The 26434-nt window shown below is 37.7% G+C and overlaps 1 protein-coding gene across 4 annotated transcripts in view; it reads right to left on the bottom strand.

Annotated features, from left to right (window-relative positions):
* Window positions 1-26434, bottom strand: part of CCDC91 (coiled-coil domain containing 91) — a 400877-nt gene that overhangs the window by 110478 nt on the left and 263965 nt on the right. The gene's annotated exons all lie outside the window — the stretch shown is intronic.

The following is a 26434-nucleotide window of genomic DNA, read 5'->3' as shown; positions in this document are numbered from 1 at the left end:
TATCTATCTATCTATCTATCTATCTATCTATCTATCTATCTATCTATCTATCTCTGTGTGTGTGTGTGTGTATACACATACACATACATATAAAATAATGGCTAAAATTTTTGAGCACTTTAAAGTTTCAGACACTGTTAAAAGTGTTTTACATGTAATTGTACCATATAAACACAAGAAACTGCTAAACTGAACAACAGTCTTCCTCATTTTTCAGACTAAATTATGTGAGACACAGAGAGGCTAAGAAATTTTCAGGTTTTGAAGGAAGAGCTTCAGCAATAATTACATCTATACACTCATTTTCAGCAGCAATAATCATTTAAAGCTAAAAGCATTGCAAGTATTACCTAGTTACTAAAGCTACAAGATATAAGTATTATAACTGGTAAGACCTCACTTCCATTTGGCTTTAAAAAGATTTGAGTAATCAGCTTTTGATTTTTTTTTTCAGAATAATATTACAAAGATTCTTTGAATAAATATCTATTGATATTAGGAAAGATGATTGAAAAAGATATTTAATTACCATTAAGAGGGAGAAGGTCAGTTTTCATTCCAATCTCAAAGAAAGGCAAGGCCAAACAATGTTCAAACTACAGAACAACTGCACTTATCTCATACAGTAGCAAAGAAATGCTCAAAATTCTCCAAGCCAGTCTTCAACAGTATGTGAACTGTGAACTTCTAGATGTTCAAGCTGGATTTAGAAAAGGCAGAGTAACCAGCGATCACATTGCCAACATCCACTGGATCATAGAAAAAGCAAGACAATTCCAGAAAAACATCTACAGCTGCTTTATTAATTACTCTTCCAAAGCCTTTGACCCTGTAGATCATAATAAACTGTAGAAAATTCTGAAAGAGATGGGAATACTAGACTACCTTAGCTGCCTCCTGAGAAATCTGTATGCAGGTCAAAAAGCAACAGTTAGAACTGGACATGGAACAACGAACCAGTTCCAAATTGGGTAAGTAGTACGTCAAGGCTGTATATTGTCACCCTGCTTATTTAACTTCTATAGAGAAAACATCATGAGAAATGGTGGGGTGGATGAAGCACAAGCTAGAATCAAGATTGCCAGGAAAAATATCAATAACCTCAGATATGCAGATGACACAAGCCTTATCGTAGAAAGTGAAGAGGAACTGAAAAGCCTCTTGATGAAGGTGCAAGAGGAGAGTGAAAATGTTGGATAAAACCCAACATTCAAAAAAACTAAGATCCAGAGAACACTACACATAGAAATCACCCAATGGTCATCACTGAAATCAAAATATATTATAATCTGAATATATTCTTTGTAGCCAAAGGTGGAGAAGCCCTATACAGTCAACAGAAACAAGACCAGGAGCTGACTGTGGCTCAGATCATGAACTCCTTATTGCCAAATTCAGACTTAAATTGAAGAAAGTAGGGAAAACCACTAGACCGTTCAGGTATGACCTAAATCAAATCCCTTATGATTATACAGTGGAAGTGAGAAATAGATTTAAGGGACTAGATCTGATAGACAGAGTGCCTGATGAACTATGGACGGAGGTTTGGGACACTGTACAGGAGACAGAGATCAAAACCATCCCCAAGAAAAAGAAATGCAAAAAAGTAAAATGGCTGTCAGAGGAGGCCTTACAAATAGCTATGAAAAGAAGGGATGCAAAAAACAAAGGAGAAAAGGAAAGATATACCCATTTGAATGCAGATTTCCAAAGAATAGCAAGGAGAGATAAGAAAGCCTTCCTCAGTGATCAAAGCAAAGAAAGAGAGGAAAACAATAGAACGGGAAAGACTAGAGATCTCCTCAAGAAAATTAAAGATAAAAAAGGAATATTTCACGCAAAGATGGGCTCAATAAAGGACAGAAACAGTATGGACCTAACAGAAGAAGAAGGTATTAAGAACAGCTGGCAAGAATACACAGAACTATACAAAAAACATCTTCATGACCCAGATAACCTCGATGGTGTGATCACTCACCTAGAGCCAGACATTCTGGAAAATGAAGTCCAGTGGCCCTTAGAAAACATCACTATGAACGGAGCTAGTCGAGGTGATAGAATTCCAGTTGAGTTATTTCAAATCCTAAAAGATGATGCTGTTAAAGTGCTGCACTCAATAGGCCAGGAAATTTGGAAAACTCAACAGTGGTCACAGGACTGGAAAGTCAGTTTTCATTCCAATCCCAATGAAGGTCAGTGCTAAATACTGTTCAAACTATGGTACAATTGCACTCATCTCACACATTAGCAGAGTAATGCTCAAAATCCTCCAAGCTGGGCTTCAACAGGTAAACTTTCAGATGTTGACACTGGATTTAGAAAAGGCAGAGGAAGAGAGATCAAATTGTCACCATCCACTGGATAACAGAAAAAACAAGAGATTTGCAGAAAAACATCTACTTATGCTTTATTGATTACACCAAAGACTTTGACTGTGTAGATCACAACAAACTGTGGAAAACTGTCCAAGAGAGGGGAACACTAGACCACCTTACCTGCCTCCTGAGAAATCCATATGCAGGTCAAGAAGCAACAGTTACAACTGGACATGGAACAATAGACTGGTCCCAAAATGGGAAAGCAGTATGTTAAGGCTGTATACTGTCACTGTGCTTATTTAAATTCTATGCAGAGTACATCATGTGAAATGCTGGGCTGGATGAAGTACAAACTGGAATCAAGATTGCGAGGAGAAATATCAATAACGTCAGATACATAGATGACACCACCCTTATGGCAGAAAGTCAAGAGGAACTAAAGAACCTCTTGATAACAGTGAAAGTGGAGAGTGAAAAAGCTAGCTTAAAACTCAACATTCAAAAAAACAGATCATGACATTTAGTCCCATCACTCCATTGCAAATAAATGGAGAAATAAGGGAAACAGTGAGACTTTATTTTCTTGGGCTCCAAAATCACTGCATATGGTGACTGAAGCCATGGAATTAAAAGACACTTGCTTCTTGGAAGAAAAGATATGAGAAACCTAGACAGCATATCAAAAAGCAGAGACCTTACATTGCCAACAAAGGTCCATTTATTCAATGCTATGGTTTTTCCAGTAGTTATGTATGGATGTGAGAGTTGGACTACAAAGAAAGCTGAGCACCGAAGAATTGACACTTGAACTGTGGTGTTGGAGAAGACTCTTGAAAGTTGCTTGGACTGCAGGGAGATCAAACCAGTCAATCGTAAAGGAAATCAGTCCTGAATATTTATTGGAAGAACTGATGCTAAAGCTGAAACTCCAATACTTTGGCCACCTGATGTGAAGAAATGACTCATTGAAAAGACCCCGATGCTGGGAAATATTGAAGGCAGAGAAGAAGAGGATGACAGAGGATAAGATGGCTGGAAGGCATCAGTGACTCGATGGACATGAGCTTGAGCAAACTCCTGGAATTGGTGATGGACAGGGAAGCCTGGCGTGCTGCAGTCCATGGGGTCACAAAGAGTAGGACTCAACTGAGCAACTGAACTGAATTGAAAATTGCCATTTTAGTGATTTGTTTGGGTGTGTGTAACAGGGATAGAGGAAATGACCATGTTAAATTCACCTTATTTATCTAGATTTAGAATCATTTAAAAATGTTTTAATTATATTGATCATTTTTTGAGAGACTATGTATGTCAGGCACCATGTTAGGAACTTTGTAAATACTAATGATCTGTACAATAATTCAGAAATGTGTTATTACATTTGACAGGTATTAAAACTGAGTTCAGAGAGGTTATGTAAACTACTTAGGTCTCACAGGACTAATAAATGGTTAGGCTGAGATTGGAATTCAAGAGAACCTGGATACAAAACCCAAGGGCTTTACTCTAGATTCCTGAAAAATAACATACAACTAAAGACAGCTCAATAAAGGACAGAAATGGTATGGACCTAACAGAAGCATAAGATATTAAAAACAGGTCGCAAGAATACACAGAAGATCTGTACAAAAAAGACCTTCACAACCCAGATAATCATGATGGTGTGATCACTCATCTAGAGCCAGACATCCTGGAATGTGAAGTCAAGTGAGCCTTGGGAAGCATCACTATGAACAAAGCTAGTGGAGGTGATGGAATTCCAGTTGATATATTTCAAATCCTAAAAGATGATGCTGTGAAAGTGCTGCACTCAACATGTCAGCAAATTTGGAAAATACATCTGGAAAAGGTCAGTTTCCATTCCAATCCCAAAGAAAGGCAATGCCAAAGAATGCTCAAACTACCGCACAATTGCACTCATCTCACATGCTAGTAAAGTAATGCTCAAAATTCTCGAAACCAGGCTTCAACAATGCGTGAACTGTGAATTTCCAGATGTTCAAGCTGGTTTGAGAAAAGGCAGAGGAACCAGAGATCAAATTGCCAACATCTGCTGGATTATCGAAAAGGCAAGAGAGTTCCAGAAAAAACATCTATTTATTTTATTTATTTAAAAAAAAAATTTACTTATTTATTTATTCATTTATTTGGCTGCATTAGGTCTTAGCTGCAAGGATCTTTGCTGCATCATGCGGGATCTTTCACTGTGGTGCACAGACTCTCTAGTCATGGCCTGTGGCTTCCAGAGCACATGGGCTTCGCTACTTGCAGGACACAGACTTAGTTGCCTCAGAGCCTGCGGGATCTTAGTTCCCCCAACCAGGGATGCAACCTATACCCCCCACGTTGCAAAGCAGATTCTTAACCACTATACCACCAAGGACGTCCCTCAATTTTTGAAACTTGTTTCCAGGGGGCGAACTCATTGCTTGGGTTCTTTTTTAAATTTTTTAAAATATAAATTTATTTAATTGGAGGTTAATTACTTTACAATATTGTATTGGCTTTGCCATACTTCAACATGAATCCGCCACAGGTATACATGTGTTCCCCATCCTGAACTAAGATCATGACATCCGGTCCCATGACTTCATAGCATATAGATGGGGAAATAGTGGAAACAGTGGCAGACTTTATTTATGGGGCCTAGTCCCTCCCCGTATCATCCCTCTGGATCGTCTCAGTGCACCAGCCCCAAGCATCCAGTATCATTCATCGAACCTGGACCGGCAATGGCTAACAAACACATGAAAAGATGCTCAACATCACTCATTATCAGAGAAACGCAAATCAAAACCACAATGAGGTACCATTTCATGCCAGTCAGAATGGCTGCGATCCAAAAGTCTACAAGCAATAAATGCTGGAGAGGGTGTGGAGAAAAGAGAACTCTCTTATACTGTTGGTGGGAATGCAAACTAGTACAGCCACTATGGAGAAGAGTGCAAAGATTCCTTAAAAAACTGGAAATAGAACTGCCTTATGACCCAGCAATCCCACTGCTGGGCACACACACCGAGGAAACCAGAACTGAAAGAGACACGTGTACCCCAATGTTCATCGCAGCACTGTTTACAATAGCCAGGACATGGAAGCAACCTAGATGTCCATCAGCAGATGAATGGATATTTCTGTTTTACTGACTATGCCAAAACCTTTGACTGTGTGGATCACAACAAACTGTGGAAAATTCTGAAAGAGACGGGAATACAAGACCACCTGACCTGCCTCTTGAGAAACCTGTATGTAGGTCAGGAAGCAACAGTTAGAACTGGACATGGAACAACAGCCTGGTTCCAAATAGGAAAGGAGTACGTCAAGGCTGTATATTGTCCCCCTACTTATTTACTTATATGCACGAGTACATCATGAGAAACGCTGAGCTGGAAGAAGCACAAACTGGAATCAAGATTGCCAGGAGAAATATCAATAACCTCAGATATGCAGATGACACCACCCTTGTGGCAGAAAGCGAAGAAGAACTAAAGAGCCTCCTGATGAAAGTGAAGGAGGAGAGTAAAAAAGTTGGCTTATAGCTCAACATTCAAGAAACTAAGATCATGACATTCGGTCCCATGACTTCATAGCATATAGATGGGGAAATAGTGGAAACAGTGGCAGACTTTATTTATGGGGGCTTGAAAATCACTGCAGATGGTGAATGCTGCCATGAAATTAAAAGATGCTTACTTCTTGGAAGGAAAGTGATGACCAACCTAGATAGCATATTAAAAAGCAGAGACATTGCTTTGCTGACAAAGTTGAAGCTATGTTTTTTCCAGTAGTCATGTATGGGTGTGAGAGTTGGACCATAAAGCTGAGTGCCGAAGAATTGATGCTTTTGAACTGTGGTGTTGGAGAAGACTCTTGAGAGTACCTTGGACTGCAAAGGGATCCAACCAATCAATCCTAAAGGAAATAAGTCCTGAATATTCTTTGGAAGGACTGATGCTGAAGCTGAAGCTCCAATACTTTGGCCACCTGATGGGAAGAACTGACTTACTGGAAAAGACCCTGATGCTGGCACAGACTGAAGGCAAGAGAAGAGGATGACAGAGGATGAGATAGTTATATGCCATCACTGACTCAATGCACATGAGTTTGAGCAAGCTCCAGGAATTGGTGCTGGACAGGGAAGCCTGGTGTGCTACAATCCATGGGGTTGCATAGAGTTGGACTGAGCCATTGAACTGAACTGATAGTCATTTTAGCAATATCATTGTGGCCTTTACTTGAATTTTCCTAATAACCAAGCATTTGAACATCTTTAAAAATGCTACTTCTACTCCTGATAGTATATTTTAACTACCACTTTTCAACTATTACTATTCATAGTATTATCTGTATAAGAAGGAAAATGATTGGAGCTCTTTTTTCAACTTTTGTAGGAGAGTGTAGTAAGTAGAAGGTGCACTGGATTTGAGGTTTGTTCACTGACAAGTTCTTCAAATGTAGGAATATCTTTCCTCTCTGAGCCAGAGATTATTTTCATTATTTAATCACATTAAGGTAGAAATTAAAAAGTATTGAGAGATAATTTGGCCAAAAAGGTTTCAGACTCTCTTTATTAAATCTAAAATAAAATATAAAGCATATCTGGAGATTGCCTGCATTACTTCTGTTGCCTGCCTCAATAGAGAATTCCTTACTTGTCTAAATTAAAGTTTAGCACCATGGAAGTAGGTAACATGGATTTTGATGATATAAAGGATAATCAGTACAGTCTTTGTACCTTACTAGCAGACCATTCCAAGGTGAGGATGTTCTGAACACCTTTTGTTACATACCTCAGAGCCAGAATTGAATCAATGAAAATATTTAATCATATGACTCTTTAAATATTTACAATTTTGAAACAAAGAAGTCCTTTCTACAGAATTTGCAAGACATCGCCTTACAAAACTTTGAAAGGCATTATGAAAATGAGTTGAAATCTAAACCAGTAAATCTCATTTAGAAACACTGAAGAGCTTATTATACTCTGATTATCTAAAATATCCTATTGATTGCTTCTTAAAACTATACTGAAATTTTAGTAATTTTTAAAGCAATTTAAAGAAATAAAGACAAACTACAGAGTCCCATTAATCTTACAGAGTAGGTGCTTAGTGTAACAATACCAAGAACAGCCCTTTGAAATTCAGCCTAAAACAAAAGGCATTCAGAAGTGGGTTCTTCTTTTCCGCTATTATGGAAGAAATTTTTTCAAGAGAAAAATTTTTGATATAGACTCAAATATAAATATAGAGGTTATGTGGTTTTCACATGATTTTTGCAAAAAAAGAAAAAAAAATCCTCTTTCCTGTAATGTGACTCATAGGAGATACTGTAAACAGATTTAATCACAATCATATGTAGATAGTTTCTGAACATCAAATTTTTGACTAAGGAATTCGAGAAGCTCATGTTCAGGTATACAGTTATCAATTTATCAGAAGTCCACAAACTTCACATTATCTTATATGTATAGTATATATTCTGCACATTCCAATAAGTATAAACATTGAAAAAAGATCAAGAGGTCTGGTGAAAGCGAAAGTCACTTGGTCGTGTCCGACACTTTGTGACACCATGGACTGTACAGTCCATGGAATTCTCCAGGTGAGAATGCTGGAATGGGTAGCCTTTCCCTTATCCAGGGGATCTTTCCAACCCAAGGATCGAACCCAGGTATCCCGCATTGTAGGAGGATTCTTTACCAGCTGAGCCACAAGGGAAGCCTGAAGGGTGGTCTTAAATCACATGTTCATATTAACATGATTTGATGGATACTAAATAAATTCAATAAATGTCTTAATATAATGTTGAGTTATAGCTGCTTCATCTCTTCATGGGCTAATACATTAAATATAAACATAAATAAGATGAACTATGAGATCTACTTAAAACAGTTTTACCACAAACTCAATAATATCAAAAAACTTCTTAAAGTAAATAAAATAAGATTGAAGATGTGTGTGTGTTAAGTTCCTCAGTCGTGTCTGATTCTTTGCAACTCAATGGACTATAGATTGTCAGGTTCCTCTGTCCATGGAACTTTTCAGGCAAGAGTACTTAAGTGGGTAGCCATTCCCTTCTCCAGGGTATCTTCCCAACAAAGGGACTAAACCAAAGTCTCCTGCATTGCAGGCAGGTTCTTTACCATCTGAGCCACCAGGGAAGCCCAAGACTAAAGATAGATTATGCTAAATTTATTTCGCCAAATAGACATAATTTCTAATATGCATAAAGAATGGAAGTAATCAAGTTATTCCTCCCACTTAAACAGGTGTTTGATCTGAGGGAGTAATATGAATGGATGAAGCAAAAACTGAGGAAGAAGGCAAGGATGATGCCTCTCACATCTGCTTTTCATCACTGAACTAGATGTCTTAGCTAATGAAACACAATAAAAATTGGAGATAAAAAGGGAGAAGAAATTAGGCTGTCTTTCTTCACAGATAGCATAATCATCTTTGTAGAAAATCTGGAAGAATTAACTAAAAAATTTCTGGAACTGAAAAGCAATTATAATAACACTGTAGTATCTAAGATTAATACACAAAAGCCAATCCCTTTCCTATACAGCAAACAACTTTGAAATCAAAGTCACAATCAGTTCAGTTCAGTTGCTCAGTTGTGTTCCACTCTTTGCGACTCCATGGACTGCAGCATGCCAGGCTTCCCTGTCCATCATCAACTTCCACAGCTTGCTCAAACTCATGTCCATCAAGTCAGTGATGCCATCCAGCCATCTCATCCTCTGTCATCCCCTTCAATCTTTCCCAACAATAGAGTCTTTTCTAATCAGTCAGTCCTTCGCATCAGGTGGCCAAAGCATTGGAGTTTCAGCTTCAGTATCACTCCTTCCAATGAATATTCAGGACTGATTTCCTTTAGGATTGACTGATTGGATCTCCTTGCTGTCCAAGGGACTCTCAAGAGTCTTCTCTAACACCACAATTCAAAAGCATCAATTCTTTGCTGCTCAGCTTTATTTATGGTCCAAGTCTCACATCCATACATGACTACTGGAAAACCAACAGGGCCACTCAAAATGGACAGGTCATAGTAGAGAGTTCTGACAAAACGTGGTTCACCAGAGAAGGAAATGGCAAACCACTTCAGTATTCTTGCCTTGAGAACTCCATGAACAGTATGAAAAGGCAAAGTCACAATACATTGTACAGTATCACCTACAAAATGAAAATGTTAGGTATAAATCCACCATAATATAAGAGCTATATAAGAAAGACTACAAATTCTAATGAAAGATATCAAAGAACAATTAATCAAAATGTATTTTCCATGTTCATGAAAGGGAGACTGAATGCTATCAATATGTCAGTTCTTCCAAACTGATGTATAATCACAATGTAATCTCAGTCAACATCCCAGCAAGGTATTTTTTGGATATGGACAGATTTTAAAGATATGGAGAGAAAGAAAGGAAAAAAAAAACCAGAATGACCAACACAGTATTAAACAAGAACAAAGTTGGAGGGCTCATACTCTCTGACTTCAAGGTGTACTATAAAGCCACTGTAATCAAGACAGTGTGGTAATGGCAAAAAATAGACAAAGAGATAAATGGAACGTAACAGTTCAGAAATAGACCCCTATGAATACAGTCAACTGATCTTTGACAAAGATGCAAAATCAATACAGTGTTACAGTCTTTACAACAAGTGTTGCTAGAACGACTGGACATCCACATGCAAAAATATGAATCTAGATACAGTTCTCACTCTCTTCACAAAAATTAACTCAAAGTGGATCACAGACCTAAATTTAAAACACAGAATTTTTAAAACTCCTAGATGATAACTTAGGAAAAAACCTAGATGGCCTTGGATAAGGCAATGATTTTTTGGATATAACATTATAAGGACAATCCATGAAAGAACTAATGTATAAGTTGACTTTCCATATAAAAATTCTACTAAAAATACATGTATATATTGACTATAAATGAACATGAGAGAAGTTTGGAAGGGTAATGGAAATGTTTTATTTTATTCTTGTTTTAAGTGCTAGTTGTAAAAATGTTCATGTCTGTCAAAATGCAAAGAATGGTACATCTGAAAGGGTACATATTTTGTTTATGTGAATGATTTTCAATAAATTTGAAGAAAAAAGTATATATACATTTTAAATTAATTTTTAACTCATACTAGTTTTGTCCCCTTGAGATAGCTTGACTTTCCTATTCCAGTCAAAAACAAACCTTTTCCCCATTAAAATGTTACTTTTAAATTCTGTCTTGAAGACCCAGAAAGAATTTCCTACTCTTTTATCTACAATCTTAGAGCATTTTGTTTCTATAATTAATGCATTATTTTATTGTAATTTATTTTACAGCTGTGTCTCATAATAAGGCTATTACTTTCTTGAAGGCAAAGAATGTTCTTATACTTTTAAAAAACCTTTCTAGTACAGTGCCTCATATATTAAAAACTTTCCATTCAAGTTGACAACACGATTATAGATACTAGTGTTCAAGGGAATATCTAACAGTTATTATAATGCCTGCCTAAAGATAAACTAATGGAAAAAAATGTACTGGATTAATATATGACTCTGATAACAACAAGCAACTAAGGTTTTCCTATGATGAAAGGAAAAAAAAATAGTGGTCACCTAAAAATTGTACACAAATATTATTGGCAAACTAATTAAATAGCTCTAAGTGCAACCTGACCAATGCTTTAACAAGGTTACAGTTTGAACCACACCAATCATCTGGTTTGCAAGATTTCCTGCTGGACATCAACACCAACCACTCGTCAGACCCCAAACCACCTTGGGAAATAGCTGTGGCTAAGATTTACACAGACCAGTAATGGACTAAATTACTAGTTCAGATGAAAAACAGGTCAGAAGCATATATAACATGACAGAAATTGGAAAGCCAATAAAAAGAATTATATATCAGACTCCCAGCCCCACTCCTCAAAATTTAGCTGAAAGTTTAAAGCCTCTGAAGTTGGAAGACTTAAAAAAGGTCTGGCAATTTTCTCACACAAACTTTATAATTATTATGAAATGCACATTTGATGATAACACCTTGGGAAATATTATCACATATTTAGTATCTTTTAGATGGGAAATGAAATAATCACATCAAATACCTTTGACATATTTTTTAAAAGATTATACATAGGGAAAGAATATAGAAGATAAAAAGACAGTGCCTCTCTCTCTTCCATATTAAAGAAAAACAAATTCTCCAGACAATGGGGAAATTTTTTAAGCAGAATATTTTATTTTTACAGCTTTATAAAATATATATTTTAAAATAAAGCATACTCCATTTTCCCCCCCAAATCACTATGTATCTATGAAGTATATGAGGATATACAGTAAACACTGTGAATTATAATGAATCAGCACATTATAAAAAATACACCATTAACTCCTAACATCAATTAAAGACAGAATGATTGACAAAAATCAACAGAATATTCAGAAGGGTTCAGCCCTGGTCTTGATTAGTTTATAGTAAGGACTGGTGGTTTTTAAATTCTGCCCAACAGAGCACTAGACATCCCCATCTCTATTTCAACTAGAGTCAACTATGCCTTTATTGGTCTTTTTTGTAGGAATAAGCTTCAGTAGAAGCTTAAATCTAAGAAAAGGTATAATGGATAAGACACTTGCTAAAATAGATAATGAAATTGTATATTCACACGTTTGGTTTCAGCTTTGACATGTAAAGAGCCTGGAAGATCAACGTGATCCTTGAACAAGAAAAAAGCTGAAACAAACTAAAGATCACATGCTTAGATCTATCAGAGAACCAGAATAAAGCAAACCCTCCCATCCCCACCATCAAGATCAATTTACAACTAGGCAAATCCAGAGTCACAACCAAGATCATCTTACCAAGAGCAGAAGCTACTGGATATATAAACTGGTAGTACTCTTGCCTGGAAAACCCCATGGACAGAGGATCCTGGTGGGCTGCAGTCCATGGGGTTATGAAGAGTCGGACAAGACTGAGCGACTTCACTTTCACTTTTCACTTTCATGCCTTGGAGAAGGAAATGGCAACCCACTTCAGTGTTCTTGCCTGGAGAATCCCAGGGACGGAGGTGCCTGGTGGGCTGCCGTCTATGGGGTCGCACCGAGTTGGACACGACTGAAGCGACTTAGCAACAGCTGCAGCAGCAGCAGCAGCCAGCACTTAGATGGTAAATTTGAGGAACTGCTTGAGGCTGAGTGAGGATGAGTATGAGAGTGACAACTCTGCCAGCTGATGGTTTAGGGGGTTTCACACAGTTTAATGGGTTCTCCCTCCAGAAACTGCATCAGAATCTCAGTATGAAAAGCCAAGAAATTTCCCCTCATGTTCTGTTGCAAGGAGTAGAAAAAGTAACCACTGTGAATCATTCCAAGAGCATGAAGTGAAATGAAAGTTGCTGAGTTGTGTTTGACTCTTTGCGACCCCATGGACTGTGCTGCCAGTCTCCTCTGTCCATGGAATTCTCCAGGCAAGGATACTGGAGTGGGTAGCCGTTCTCTTCATTCTCCATAATGAAAGTCTATGCTTTAGGTGAGAAGACTTTATCAAAACCTTATGAAAGCTTAAATCTGGGCAAAGGGCCTTACCAAGATTCCAGCTCCCTCAACCCTTCTTGACTCACATAAAAGAGGGGGAAAAGCCAACAAACACTTGTGAAGGTCACAGGCTCACTGAAAGATGAAAATTTAATCAATTACAGAATACTTCCCCTCTCCAATGCCTTATATCACCAAACCAACAAGTGAGTGAGTGATAGTCACCCAGTTGTGTCTGACTTTGCAACCCCATAGACTGTAGCCCAACCAGGCTCCTCTGTTCATGGAATTCTCCAGGCAAGAATACTGGAGTGGGTTGCCATTTCTTTCTCCAAAACCAACAAGGTTCTAGAAAATCATAGTGGATAACAGTTGAAAGAGCAGTAAGACACAAACTCTTCTTAAGGAGGAGTTCTTAGAGAAGCGAAACACAAGAGGGGAGACAAACAAACAAACAAAAACTCTGAGGAATCTGAACCCTCTAGCAAAAAATTTACAGCAACAGAAAACATTAAACACAGCTACTCATTCCTAGACAAATTAAGAAAACCTCCCTTTAAATGTGTTAGCTGCTCAGTTGTGTCCTGCTCTTTGCAACCCTATGTACTGTGTTCCATCAGGCTCCTTGATCCAAGGAATTCTTCAGGCAAGTATACTGGAGTGGGTAGCCAATCCCTTCTCCAGGGGATCTTCCTGACCCAGGGATCAAACCCAGGACTCCCACATTGCAGGCAGATTCTTTACCATCTGAGACACTGATGAAGCCCCTTAAGAGTCTACCTCAATTCTGATTACATGATACAACATATTCATCTTTTTTTTTAATTGAAGTATAACTGACATGTAATATTAATTTCAGGTATTCAACATATTGGTTTGATACCTGTATATACTCAGATATTTTCACTATAATAAATCTAACATCAGTCACCATACATAGATAAAAAAATTAAGGCATACTGAAAGGCTAAAACATCTGAAGGAACCAAAAAAAGCATCAGAACCAGTTTCAGATATGTCAGAGGTTCATGAATTATCAGACTGGAAATTTAAAATAAAAATTATTAAATATGTTGAGGAAGCTAATGGAAAAAGAAAATAACATGCAGGAACAGGTGAATAAAGCACAGATGGAAACTCCAAGGAAGAAACAAAGTGAAATAGTAGAAGTAAAAACAGAAAGAAAGAATGCCTTTGATGGGTTCATCATCAGAGTCAACCTAACCAAGGAAAGAAGATAGGCCAATGAAAACTTCCTAGACTTAAGTACAAAGAGGGAGGAAAAAAAAAGGAAAACAAAAACACAGAGCAGAACAGTCGAGAAGGATGAGACAATTTTAAACGACATAACATATGTGTAACTGCAATACCAAAAGGAGAAGAATAAAGCAGAATATTTGAAGAAATAATAGCCAAAAGTTTTCTAAAATTAATGACAAATACCAAACCATGGATCCAGGAAGCATAGAGGACACCATGCAAGATAAGTACCAAAAAAATTCCACAAAACTCCTACACCTATGTGTATTATATTCAGATGGCAAGGGGAAAAAAAAGAGAGAGAGAGAGAAATCATGGAAGAAGCCAGGATAGGAAGAGAGGAAAGGGGGAAATACTTTACTTACAAGAGGAAAAGGCTAAGAATGACAGTAGATTTCAGAAACCATGCAGCTACAAGAGAGGAGTTAAATATTTAAAATGTTGAAAAAAAAAATCATCAGAAGGAAAGAGCAGAGACTTGCCATACCACACCCTGGGAAATACCACACTGTGTAGTAATAAAATATCATGATATTTATGTAATAAAAAACAACAGATTAATGCAACAGAATAAAAAGCTCAGAGACAGACCATGTATCCCTGGGAACTTAATCCCAGGTGGCACTAGTGGTAAAGTATTTGCCTGCCAATACAGGAGAAACAAGAGATGCAAGTTCAATCCCTGAGGTTGGGAAGACTTCCTGGAGTAGGAAATGGCAACCAACTCTGGTATTCTTGTCTGGAAAATTCCATGGACAGAGGAGCCTGGCAGGTTACGGTCCATGGGGTCACAAAAGAGTCAGAGGCGACTGAGCACTGCTAGGATAGTGGTAGCAGGACCTAAAGGAGTACCACAAAAAAAACAATGTGTAAAGGGTAACAGGTTTTGTCAGGGGTTCTCAAACTTACGCATGTCATCAGAATCCTGTGAAGACTTTGTTATGAGCTTGATAAGCCCAAGAGCAGAGTTTTGGATTCAGCAGTCTGCAGTAGCACTAGGGAACTTGCATTTCCAACTGTTCCCAAGTGATCCTGACAGTGAAGCTGCTGACTGAAGAACTACAGTTTGAGATCCTTGATCACAGTGATCCTGAGAGCTCAGGTGAGCTGAAGAGAGCAAACTCTCAAGTGTCAGACTTGCTGATTAAGCAACCAACAATGAGCCAAAATGGCAGTAATGAAGAAGCCTTTAGTCACTTACTGGTGTAGTACAAGCAAGTGGCTAAAACCCACTGCCTCCCCCTACCCCACCCCGCACCATGGAACAGCACAGAAGGTGAAGGTCAAGTGAATCAGAGTAGAAGTGGGAGTCATCTCACTGCTGCAGGTGCTCCCAACAAAAGTCTCTGGGTGTTGTATGAGCCCTCAGGTGGAAAGGAGGGAAAAACCAGGCAGGGAAGGAGAGGAAAAGTTATGAAGACTGAATCAGAGTAGGGAAGTGTCTTTAAGTTTCTCTCTCCTCCTCCCAAAGAGGAGGTCTTGGCAGAATCACCAGAGGAAGACTTCTGCCCAGGGCACATATAAAGAGCCCTAGGAATGAAGGCACCTGAGGCAGAAATGAATAGTGAAAGTGTTAGTTGGTCAGTCATGTCTGGCTCTTTGCTACCTCCATGGACTGGAGCCCACCAGGCTCCTCTGTCCACGGAATTCTACAGGCAAGAATGCTGGAGCAGGTAGCCATTCCCTTTCTGACCCAGGAATCGAACCTGGGGCTCTTACACTGTAGGTGGATTCTTTTACTGTCTGAGTCACCAGGGAAACCCAAAGCAACTATGTAAAGAGCAAGACCAGCAGTGGGACCTAAGGACTTGAATGCCAAGGCTGCAAGGCCCTGGCTTTGTAGTAAGTCTACTAAGGGGAATTGTTTTCTCTCTGAGGCCTGCCAGGTAAAGCCTTTGTAATAGCCTAGAGTCAGACCTGGAAAAAACATACAGGTTTTTAACCAGGAATCAGACTCCTCACGTATATGCTACTAGGAAAAGTGGCTCATTTTAGGGAGAAGCCTAAAAATGAATACTGAATCTTTATCTAAGATGATAAACAAAGCAAGACTATAGGGATACAATACCAAAATATGAAAGGTAAAATAATAAAGTTAATAAGAAAAACATGTACCAATATGCCTTTGGCTATAAGGACAATTAAGAAATTCTTAAAGAACGTTAATACAAACCACAAGGCAAAAAACATTAATTGGATTACATCAAAATAAGGGATTTGCTTCTAGCAATAGATACTAAGAACAAAGTTAGTATTCCAATTACAGATGAAAGAAATCTATTTTATCTAAAAGCCTTTAGGGATTAATATTTCAATTTACAAAGAACCCCTGCAAACTGACAAGAAAAATATATCAACTTCAATTTTAAAAAAGGTTAATGAATAAGCAACTTACTGAAAAGTTATCTCCAAAGTTTTAACTTACAAGAAATTTAAGTTAAGAATGAGGTTTCTATAGTTTATTACAAAAAGTAAAATTCTGGGAATTCCTTGGACTCAGTGCTTCCACTACTATGGTCACAGGTTCAAGCCCTGGTCAGAAGACTAAGACCCTGAAAGCCACCCAGCATGGATGGACTTATATTAAAACACAGGATTTACATGCACACATAACATCAGTTTCAGATTTTAAAAGCAAAATGTTCAGTGGATTTCCCTTAGAAGCCTAGGAAACAGAATGCATTCTATACATAATAACATTTTTGTAAAACAAACAAAAAAAATATGCACATCAAATAACACAGAATTTGCAAGAGCACATTCAAATAAGGACATATATTAAAATGGAGGGAAGACACTGGGAGTAAGGAAGAAGGATAAAAGTACGGAAGTAGGAAGGATAAAAATTGTATAATTGTATAAATGTACACATAGATGCACTTACACATGCACAGACACACACGTAGGGAAGGGCCTTGTAAGATACAACAGGATAATAAGCCAAGAAATGAGAAGTATGATTAACTTTCTTCACCTAAGTTTAACGAAAATATTACAATTATACCGATAAAGCAGAAAATAGTATTACTGACAGCGAGCCCAAGAGGGAGAACTATGAATGGAAACAAAACCATATTTTTCAAAACATACTTACATCACAAAATAAACTGTGCCAGACCTAACCATGATGCACATAACAGACTATCTAAACTCAAATCTTTTTGACATTTCACTCATACTCATCCTTCCCAAGAGCACAGAAAAACTAACCTAAAAGCAACTCTAGAAAGACTCATGTATTCTAAAGATCACAGATTGTTACAGCAACTTTTAAAATACATTTGATATTAGCCAACGGCCAAGAGGTGATGAGAAAGTTTTTTCTTTTAAAAAATAATTTCTATATTTTAATTGGAGGCCAATTACTTTACAATATTGTGATGGTTTTTGCCATACATCGACAGGAATGTGCCATGGGTGTACATGTGTCCCATGATCCTGAACGACCTCCTCCCAAAACCCTCCCCAGCCCGCCCCTCTGCGTGTCCCAGAGCACCAGCTTTGGGTGTCCTGCTCTATGCATCGAATTTGCACTGTTCATCTACTTTACATACGGCAATATACATGTTTCAATGCTATTTTCTCATATTATCCCACCCTTGCCTTCTTCCACAGAGTCCAAAAGTCTGTTATTTACATCTGTGTCTCTTTTGCTGTCTTGCATATAGGGTTGTCATTACCATCTTTCTAAATTCCACATATATGCATTAATATACAGTACTGGTGTTTCTCTTTCTCGCTTAATTCACTCTGTATAATAGTCTCCAGTTTCATCCACCTCATTAGAACTGACTCAAATATGTTCTTTTGAATAGCTGAGTAACACTCCATCCTGTATATGTACCACAACTTTCTTATCCGTTCATCTGCCGATATACATCTAGGTTGCTTCCACATCCTAGCTATTGTAAACTGTTTCAGTGAACTTTGGGGAACATGTATCTCTTTCAATTCTGATTTCCTCAGTGTCTCTGCCCAGCAATGGGATTCCTGGGTTGTATGGCAGTTCTATTTCCTGTTTGTTTTTTTTTTCTTTTGTTAATTGGAGGCTAATTACTGTACAATATTGTAGTGATTTTTGCCATACACTGGCATGAATCAACCATGGGTGTACATGTGTCCCCCAACCTGAACTCCCCTCCTACCTCCCTCCCCACCTCATTTCCAGTTTTTTAAGGAATCTCCATACTGTTCTCCATGGCAGCTGTACTAGTTTGCATTCCCATCAACAGTACAAGAGGGTTCCCTTTTCGCCACACCCTCTCTAGCATTTATTGTTTGTGGACTTTATGATGGCAACCATTCTGACCAGCATTAGATGGTATGTCATTGCGGTTTTGATTTCCATTTCTCTGATAATGAGTGATCTTGAGCGTCTTTTCAGGTGTTTGTTAGCCATCTGTATGTCTTCTTTGGAGAAATGTCTGTTTAGTTCTTTGGCCCATTTTTTGACTGGGTAATTTATTTTTCTGGTATTGAGCTGGGATTTCCTTGGAAGGAATGATGCTAAAGCAGAAACTCCAGTACTTTGGCCACCTCATGAGAAGAGCTGACTCATTGGAAAAGACTCTGATGCTGGGAGGGATTGGGGGCAGGAGGAGAAGGGGACGACCGAGGATGAGATGGCTGGATAGCATCACTGACTTGATGGACGTGAGTCTGAGTGAACTCCGGGAGATGGTGATGAACAGGGAGGCCTGGCGTGCTGCAATTCATGGGGTCACAAAGAGTCAGACACGACTGAGCGACTGAACTGAACTGAACTGAGCTGTACGAGTTGCTTGTATATTCAGGAGATTAATTTTTTGTCAGTTGCTTTGTTTGCTATTCCTTTCTCCCATTCTAAAGGCTGTCTTTTCACCTTATAGTTTCCTTCATTGTGCAAAAGCTTTTAAGTTTAATTAGGTCCCATTTATTTTTGCCTTTATTTCCATTACTCTGGGAGGTGGATCAGAGGATCCTGCTGTGATTTATGTCAGAGGGTGTTCCGCCTATGTTTTCCTCTAAGAGTTTTATAGTTTCTGGTCTTATGTTTAGATCTTTAATCCACTTTGAGTTTATTTTTGTGTATGGTGTTAGAAAGTGGTCTAGTTTCATTCTTTTACAGGTAGTTGACCAGTTTTCCCAGCAACACTTGTTAAAGAGATTGTCTTTTCTCCATTGCATATTTTTGCCTCTTTTGTCAAAGATAAGGTGTCCATAGGGGCGTGGATTTATCTCTGGGCTTTATATTGTATTCCATTGATCTATATTTCTGTCTTTGTGCCAGTACCACACTGTCTTGACTGGAGCTCTGTAGTATAGTCTGAAGTCAGGCTAGTTGATTCCTCTAGTTCCAGTCTACTTTCTTAAGCTTGCTTTGGCTATTCAAGGTTTTTTGTATTTCCGTACAAATTGTGAGATTATTTGTTCTAGTTCTGTGAAAAATACCATTGGTAGCTTCATAGGGATTGCACTGAATCTATAGATTGCTTTGGGTAGTATACTCATTTTCACTATATTGATTCTTCAAATCCACGAACATGGTATATTTCTTCATCTATTAGTGTTATCTTTGATTTCTTTCATCAGCGTTTTATAGTTTTCTATACATAGGTCTTTTGTTTCTTTGGGTAAACTTATTCCAAAGTATTTTATACTTTTCATTGCAATGCTGAATGTGACTGTTTCCTTAATTTCTCTTTCTGGTTTCTCATTGTTAGTGTATGGGAATGGAAGGGATTTCTGTGTATTAATTTTATATCCTGTAATTTTACTATATTCATTGATTCAGTTCAGTTCAGTTTGGTCGCTCAGTCATGTCTGACTCTTTGTGACCCCATGAATTGCAGCACACCAGGCCTCCCTGTCCATCCCCAACTCCAGGAGTTCACTCAGACTCACGTCCATCGAGTCAGTGATGCCATCCAGCCATCTTATCCTCTGTCATCCCCTTCTCCTCCTGCCCCCAATCTCTCCTAGCATCAGAGTCTTTTCCAACGAGTCAACTCTTCACATGAGGTGGCCAAAGTACTGGAGTTTCAGCTTTAGCATCAGTCCTTCCAAAGAGATCCCAGGGCTAATCTCCTTCAGAATGGACTGGTTGGATATCCTTGCAGTCTAAGGGACTCTCAAGAGTCTTCTCCAACACCACAGTTCAAAAGCATCAATTCTTTGGCGCTCAGCTTTCTTCACAGTCCAACTCTCACATCCATACACGACCACTGGAAAAACCACAGCCTTGACTAGATGGACCTTTGTTGGCAAAGTAATGTTTCTGCTCTTCAATATGCTATCTAGGTTGGTCATAACTTTTCTTCCAAGGAGTACGCATCTTTTAATTTCATGGCTGCAGTCACCATCTGCAGTGATTTGGGAGCCCCCAAAAATAAAGTCTAACACTGTTTCCATATCTACTTCCCATGAAGTGATGGGACCAGATGCCATGATCTTCGTTTTCTGAATGTTGAGCTTTAAGCCAACTTTTTCACTCTCCTCTTTCACTTTCATCAAGAGGCTTTTTAGTTCTTCTTCACTTTCTGCCTAAGGGTGGTGTCATCTGCATATCTGAGGTTATTGATATTTCTCCCAGGGATTTTGATTCCAGCTTGTGTTTCTTCCAGCCCAGCGTTTCTCATGATGTACTCTGCATATAAGTTAAATAAGCAGGGTGACAATATACAGCCTTGACGTACTCCTTTTCCTACTTGAAACCAGTTCATTGATTCATTGATTAGCTCTACTAATTTTCTGGTAGTGTCTTTAGGGCTTTCTATATAGAGGATCATGTCATCTGCAAACAGTGAAAGTATTTCTTTTCCAATCTGATTCCTCTCATTTCTTTTCCTTCTCTGATTGCTGTGGCTAGGACTTCCAAAACTATGTTGAAAATAGGGGTGACAGTGGGCACCCTTGTCTTTTTCCTGATTTTAGAGGAAATGCTTTCAATTATTTGCCACTGAGGATAACGTTTGCTAAGGGTTTGTCATACATGGCTTTTATAATGTTGATGTATGTTCCTTCTATGCCTGCTTTCTGGAGAGTTTTTATCATCAATGGTTGCTGAATTTTTTCAAGGCTTTCTCTGCATCTATTGAGATAATCATATGGTTTTCAACTTTCAATTTGTTAATATGGTGGATCACATTGATTAATTTGTGAAAATTGAAGAATCCTTGTAATACTTGGGATAAAGCACTTGGGAATGATTTATGATCTTTTTAATATGTTGTTGGATTCTGTTTGCTAGAATTTTGTTGAGAATTTTTGCAACTATGTTCATCAGTGATACTGACCTGCAGTTTTCTTTTTTTGTGGCATCTTTATCTGGTTTTGGTATTAGGGTGATGGTGGCCTCACAGAATGAGTTTGGGAGTTTGCCTTCCTCTGCAATTTTCTGGAAGAGTGTGATTAGAAAAGGTGTTAGCTCTTCCCTAAATTTTTGGTAGAATTCACCTGTGAAGCCATCTGGTCCTGGGCTTTTGCTCCTTGGAAGACTTTTGATTACAGCTTCGATTCCCATGCTTGTGATGGGTCTGTTAAGATTTTCTATTTCTTCCTGGTTCAGTTTTGGAAGGTTGTACTTTTCTAGGAATTTGTCCATTTTTTCAAGTTGTCCATTTTATCAGCATATCATTCAACTTAGGATCTTTTGTATTTCTTTGTTGTCTGTTGTGATTTCTCCATTTTCATTTCTAATTTTACTGATTTGATTCTTCTCCCTTTTTTTCTTGATGAGTTGGCTAATGGTTTCTCTATTTTATTTATCTTCTCAAAGAACTAGCTTTTAGTCTTGTTGATTTTTTTTTTTTTTTGCTATAGTCTCCTTCATTTACTTTTCATTTATTTCTGTTCTGATTTTTATAATTTCTTTCCTTCTAACTTTGGGATTCTTTTTCTAGTTGCTTTAGATGTAAAGTTAGGTTGTTTGTTTGATGTTTCTCTTGTTTCTTGAGGTAGGCTTGTTTTGCTACAAATCTCCCTCTTGGCACTGCTTTTACTGAATCCCATAGGTTTTGGGTTGCGTTTGTTGTTGTGTTTTCATTTTCATTTGTTTCTATGTAATGACCAATTTTTAAATACATTCTGACAAATCTTTGCAAGACCATTCAATGACCAATTATAATCCTCACATTCTATCATTATTTGTCCCTAATCCCAAGACATACATGGTCCCCTTTCATGCCTTGCTGCAGCAAGCTTTAAACCACATTCAGACTGAAGGTGAGTTCCCAGCAGCCTTTGGTTCATGGCTTTTAGTAGGAAGGCACAATAGGGTAAACAGAACTGACTAATCTCAAACAGCTGGTAGCTGTTGGCTGGTAGCTGTTGGCTGGTAGCTGCTGCACTATAGAGCCTTCCATTTATTCCAGGTCCTTCTATTCTGAGGAGAGCCTGCAGGATCACTATTTTGGGCATAACGGCAAAAACTTCATGTAAGTTCTGTGCCAGCTTGTCTAATTATTTGTTCCGCTCATTTTAACATAAATGAAACATACCAAATTTAGTTAATAGAGTAAAACGTTTAGAGCATGTACATATTTAGTGTAATTGTACATGCTTTTTTGGACATGCTACTTACAGTAAATGTGACAGTTGTATAATCTGAACTTCAATCCTCATTTTACCTATTTATTTCTTCTGTCATTGCTGCTCATACTACCAAAGTGTTAAAAGCTTTACAGTGGTTAGAACATGATAGGGATAAATGGAAAACTCTTAAGTATCTATGAAAGATATTTTTGAGGTACTCTACTGGGTCACAAGTTCTTGCTGCCTTCTTCTACCCATGAAACAGAGAACACAATGCTTGATCCACTAATGGCCAGGTGTGCAACTGGGAGTTTTGATAGATTGCTTAGCTTACACCCATTCCTTTGTATCTTAATTTCCAAGGACAAGGTGTGACTTGTGCTTGCTTTTGAAATGGGTAGGGGGGCCCTGGCATTTTCTTACTTATACAAATTTTTACACATTTGTATGTGACGTGAAGTAGTTTTTTTTTTTTTTTTTTTAAATGCTGGAGCAGTGAGGCTATATCCAAAATTGAAATTCAGAAGGAATAATGTCTTTTACTTTAAACTTCAGCATTAGTAGATGATTAGGAACAACTTCAGCCACACAACATGTATTTAACATTTGTGTGCATGCTTGGTCAGTAAGTCTTGTCCGACTCTGTGATGCCATGGACTGCAGTGTACCAGGCTCCTCTGTCCAAGGGATTTCCCAGGCAAGAATACTGGAATGGGTTGCCATTTCCTTCTCTAGGGGATCTTCCAACCCAGGGATCAAACCCACATCTCCTGTGTTAGCAGATGTATTTTTACCACTGAGCCACCTGGGAAGCCTTTTATTTAACACTAAGTTTTAAAGGCTAGTTTTAAAAATGAATGTCATTTTAGTCTGATGTAATTGAAATTAACTGTCAAAAAAACAATGGGAAGAAGTAAGTCTCACTCTTTCTCAACTTATATCACATAATTCCCTTTAGTACTGAGTATCATACTTTTAAAAGGTTGTATTCAAATAGGAAAATATTTAATGGCCAGTGGATACTCGATTGAAGGGACATAAAGACATACAGTATGAAGAACAACTGAAGGTACTTGAAATCAAGTTTCCTATTTGGAAGACTTATATGAAGAAAGAATAGACTTATTCTGGATCCTTACAGAACTAGGGTCAATGTATTAAAACTAGAAACAGTTTAACTCATGAAAATACAAAGGTATTAGGTTTCATCTAACTATATTGTGTTGATATAAAATCAGCTATATTAGACCATATTTACCTATAAAAATAATTATTTCATATACTTCAACCCAATATAAAGGATAGTGAGTGACAGTGTTCCCTTCATGGGCTTCCCAGGTGGCTCAGTGGTAAACAATCTGCCTGTTAAGGCAGGAGATGCAGGTTTGATCCTCGTGTTGGGAAGATCCACTAGAGTAGGAAATGGCAACCCACTGTAGTATTCTTGCCTGAAAAAACCCATGAACAGAGACTAGCCTGGCAGGGCTACAGTCCCTGGGGTTGTAAAAGAGACATAACTCAGAGACTAAACAAGTGTTCCTTCAGGTAGCAAATTTCTTTTTACTTGAGTAACCTCCTCATAATATGGATGATCATTTAATGAGTAATTTACAGAGGGTTTTCAAGCACTGGATGACTAGTTAGAATATTTCCTTTAAGTTAATTTCTGATCCAAAGATTCTGTGATTCGAGAAACTGAATTTAATTTGGATTCACTATGCATTTGCTGAATGGATTCCAGATACACAGGGGAATGAGTAAATTTGACATTAGCTTTGTTGATTTAGAATATTCTCATTTGTCAAGATTCACAAATACCTCTTGCTAAATTTAAGGATATGATATGAGAATATTTTATATATCAGTAAGCTGTTAACTCCAACTCTTAATGTGGATATTTTAAAAACCATTTCACACTTATAACTTTTTTGAAAAATATTTTATTTTTGTAAACTAATATCTTGGGTATTTTCCTTTAGAAATATTAATATTTTCTTTAAAATATCCACTCTGGATAAAATTAATTCTTTGATTAGAAATAATTTATGAAATACTTTTATTAACTTTTAGAAAACAAAGTACTGAAAGTAGAAATAATAATAAATAACTTTAATCTAGAAAAGTTATTCTGAAAACTAGTCTCTACCAATTAAACTTATTTTCTTTGCTCAGAGATTTTAAAAATGTGTTCTATGTAACAATTTTGACAAAAAATGGAGACATAAGAAAGATCTTTATATTCAATGGATTCTCTATCATATAAACAATTTAATAATTCAGACTTCAGAGCTAATAATTATTTTTTATACCTTATGATTAAAACTCATGAATCAGAAATTTGATGTAAGATGAAATATAATTATATTACTTGGATATGCAAAGCATTGTTTCACCATAAGGACTGTCTGAATCTAGCTTAGAAGTAACATTTTGAATTTAAACTCAAATTTGAATTCCTTGCAATGCCTCTTTCAAGAAATAGTGACCCATTAGGCAACACTGCAGCATCCCACTACAGATCATTGAGTGGATATTAACCTAAATATTTATATATTTGGCAAGGCCATTTAGCCAATTTTTATCTATTGCCCTTGCTCTCATGTATTTTATACTTTTGTTCACAATGAGTTTGTGAGAGAGTTAATTTGTTAAATTTGAGATAATCTGTTCTATCCCATTTTCCTGGCTAGTCTAGTAAATCTGACCTCCAAATGGATAAGTTTAGCCAGACTTTATTTCATTAGGAAATCAATCTTGGTTCCAGAAGTTACCAATCTTCTTTAACGATGCATTATACAATCATGCTAGGAAACATCTCAACAATCACTAGTTTGTGAAATAATCTTTTTGAAAATCACTACAAAAAGTAACTTTTGAAAGTCACTACAAAAAAGTAGCTTTTGAAAGTCACTACAAAAAGGTAACTTTTGAAAGTCACTACAGAAAAGTAACTTTTGAAAGTTACTACAAATACTTTTGCTTTTGTAGTCTAGAGTAGCAGCCCTCAACCTTTTTGGCACCAGGGACCAGTTTCATGGAAGACAATTTTTCCACAGACTGCAGGGTGAAGGGTCATTTCTAGATGATTACATTTATTGTGCACTTTATTTTTTATTACTACTACACTGTGATACATGATGAACGAATTACACAGCCCACCATAATGAACAATCAGTGGGAGCCCTGAGCTTGTTTTCCTGAGCTCAGGCGGTAATGTGAGCAATAGGGAGCAGCTGTTAAACACAGGTGAAGTTTCATTCACTCACCTTCCATTCACCTCCAGCTGGATGCTCAGGTTCCTAACAGACCACAGATCACTTCCAGTCTGTGGCCCAGGGGTTAGGAACCCCTGATCTAGAGTATTTAGCACATTCTTTTAAAATTCAAAAGATTACAGGCAATGTTTCATCTCTTTCATTTACCAAGTTCCTCGATCACAATTCACCTGGACAGGCAATTATGGACATATCAGCAGCAGATTGGTGCTTTTTCACTGATTTGGGCTTCTCTGTTCTCCTTTACCAATGTCCTCTGTGAAAAGTGATTTTTGTACCAAGAGAGAGTAATGAAAGTAAAAACAAAATACAACACAGGACTTAAGAAAATTAACCACTGAAACATGTATACTATCATGTAAGAAACGAATCACCAGTCTATGTTCGGCGCAGGATACAGGATGCTTGGGGCTGGTGCACTGGGATGATCCAGAGAGATGATATGGGGTGGGAGGTGGGAGGGGGGTTCAGGATTGGGAATTCATGTACACCCGTGGCGGATTCATGTCAATGTATGGCAAAACTAATACA

The sequence above is a fragment of the Oryx dammah genome, unplaced genomic scaffold (genome assembly GCF_014754425.2).
Source record: "Oryx dammah isolate SB20612 unplaced genomic scaffold, SCBI_Odam_1.1 HiC_scaffold_29, whole genome shotgun sequence".
Taxonomy (NCBI): domain Eukaryota; kingdom Metazoa; phylum Chordata; class Mammalia; order Artiodactyla; family Bovidae; genus Oryx; species Oryx dammah.
Note: the sequence above shows the minus strand (reverse complement) of the source record. Positions and strands in the feature narration are given on the sequence as shown.